The sequence below is a fragment of the Thermobia domestica genome, chromosome 14 (genome assembly GCF_964235325.1).
Source record: "Thermobia domestica chromosome 14, izTheDome1.hap1.1, whole genome shotgun sequence".
Taxonomy (NCBI): domain Eukaryota; kingdom Metazoa; phylum Arthropoda; class Insecta; order Zygentoma; family Lepismatidae; genus Thermobia; species Thermobia domestica.
In genome coordinates, this window is record NC_137467.1 from 5777131 (window position 1) to 5780200 (window position 3070).

Consider the following 3070-nt stretch of genomic DNA (forward strand, 5'->3'; position numbering starts at 1 on the left):
GAGTTTATGGTGGCAGGAAAGAAAGGGAAAGGACGAAGGAGACTATAATTAATGAATGGTATCAAAATAGAGAAATCGTATGTGAAGACGAAGAGGTTAGCGGAAGACAATGGAGCATGAAATCTTCTGAGTTGCAGCAAATGACCCCAAATGCATACATTATGGCGATTCACTACTCCACTGACAAAGAATGTCGCTTCGTCGGAAAAGGCAATTCGTCTGAGATAACCATTATCGTCCTCAATACGTGATAGCATTTCGACCGCAAAGTCATATCGACGTGTACCGTCGTCGGGCAACAAGGCCTGAACGAGTTGCACTTTGTAAGCACGAAACAATAAACGTTTGTGTAAAATGTCATGGATAGAGCTTTTTGGCATCTGTAATTCACGTGAGGCCCTGCGCACCGATTTCTTAGGACTTCTCAGAAAAGACTGCCGCACAGCCTCCACCGTGTCTGCTCAGGTTCTTGGTCGACCAGACCTCGGAAGGTCAGCAACCGACCCTGTGTTCTTGAACTTCTCATACCAGGCTTTAATGCTCTTGACATCAGGTGGAGTCCTCCCAAATGTTGTCTGGAACTGTCTTTGCACCGTGGTTGGTGATCGTGTCTCATGGTACCACAGGACACACTGCCTTCTCCTGGTTGGTTGGCATGGCTTCTTGGGCTTCTTACTTACGTACTACAAACCTAAAACAAACAAAATTGAGACTTGGTAAAACAGAACAAACCTAACACAGACAAAAACTTTTATAGTTTGTAAACAATTCAACACCAGTTTCATATTTCTATCTTACACCGTATTTCTAGCCTGAGTTATCAATTTCTGTAATCAGGGAAGGACTTCTCGGACACCCTGTACATTGGTACAATTTAATGGCTGGAGACTTGTACATAGTATGAAACTTCTTCATCTGGATGTTATGATGTACGTACCAACTGCCAACAAAACAATCAAATAAAGTTCGTGTCCATGCTAATGAATCGATTCCAATCACCACGTTACATTGGATTATTTCAGTTTGAGTTCCAAAGAGCAGGTTACCGAACAAATTATGTACATGACGAATTTGCTTTTCGTTTTGATTATACAAACTGTTCCCTTGACAAATGAACGCAATTGCACATATAAAATGTTCATGATAGAAAGAAGTCTTTGTCTGCGTTTTCTGTTCATAGAACAGAAGAACATTAGCGATCAATTTTGATCTTTAACCTATCATTATCGTGAACAGTATAATGACTAATTTTAACTAACAAACCCGTTAGTTTTTACAAAATCGTTTTTTCTGTTATCTCCGATATATTTCAATTTTTTGGTCAATATTCGTTGCTAATAATGCTGTACTTGATGCATTTAAATGCGCATAAACTCATATAAACTTCCAAATTGAATCTCTCGAACAGTTCTCAACCGTACAGGAATTTTATTAGTTTGTTGTAATTAACATCAATTGAACCTTCAAATGGTATGCTTAGTTTCTCTGCAGGCGAGTGCTTACTCCCGAACTTCCTTTGTAAGCAGAAATGGATAGAATTTATAGCTAACAGCCAAACTAGAAAATGGCCAAATTTAGCCAGTGTAAACTCTGCAAGCAATTGGGCGAGGCAACGACATATCGACAGCCCAAGATAGCATTCTGCTGGCCAGGTTGAGAAAGTATTACAGTACAAGTGTTGAAGAGACAGAAGTAAAAAGTGAATCACGAGTATTTCGCCTTTCGCTTCTACTTTGTTCACAAACTTGCCAAATCATAATTAATTCCAGTTGTTTTCTATGTCTTTCAATACCACTGCTTCAGGCGTTAACTACATACGATATACATGTTAATTACATATGAATTATTGCTGTTATTGCGCAACCTTCTTTCATAATGTATCTTTATTCATCCTCATTTGTTAGTGGGAGATTTTATTCCAAAAATACAAAGCAGAGGAATTCACTCCAGTCCGCTACTGAGGACTTCTCACTCTATCTTCTGCCACTGGCAAGCTTCCTGAGACCTATTCTTGCGAATGGTTAGTGACTTGTTCTAGGAAGCTCCTTGAGGACTACAATAGTGTTCGAAGTGGAAAGAAAAAAACAGAGACGATATGTTTTATTACGATTTTGACTTGACATACCGGCTATCTAAATGTTGAAATACAGTGAGGGTATGTTGTCTAAAAGATTGCATTTCTATTTACATAATGACTGAAAACTATTGGAGAACTTCTCTGTAGTTACGAGGGGTGGGGTACATGGAGAAAATTTGATCCCCGCCAACTTTCTACAGAAAAAGTACCAAAAAAAAAATATCCCCTTGTGTTGTTTTATAGAGAATTGTACACGAAAATGCTCAAAAAGCTGAGTTTTTATATTAACAATTTCCTGCGAGAAAACTCCTGGACCCCCACTTGACTAAGGGGTATTCGAAAGCCCCGGAAGATCTACCCAGCACAGAAGATAATCCCTAATCAAAACACTACGACACACACATAAGAAACAATTCAGTACGGCACATCAAAATATAAACTAGATGAACTTCTTTGACGACGTCTCATTTTAAAAACAAAAGGTAGGAAAAAGATAACAAAAATGTCGGCGTTGTCAACTTAGAAATAATTTCTTCATAAAAAATAAAATCTATTCGTCAATTACAGGGTATAAAAATGGATTTATTAAAAGGTACATTAGTATCCACTTCCCACGGTATGTCTTGATCACCGAAAAACCAGAGGCGGCGTCTTCATCACTGAAAAACCAGAGGTGGTATGGCATACCACTGCATACCGTCTCACTTCGACCAGTGCTACAATAGGTTCATTCTTTTTAATAATTCCGTATAAGTTACAGGACTAAGACCGAGTAATTGTCAAGATAAAATCAGATTTGAAGTATTTTCGATGAAAAAAATGTTACATATGCAAATCCAAAATCAAGCTTGAATTACCTTTGAACGCAAACTTGATAGTTGATTCAAAGCCAGGAAAGTGCAAACTTTAATCTTTTACATGATATTCCATGTTCAATGTTTGTCTTCCTTAGGTTAGAGAGCGTCGTGGAGTAGCACCCATTCCCTTATCACC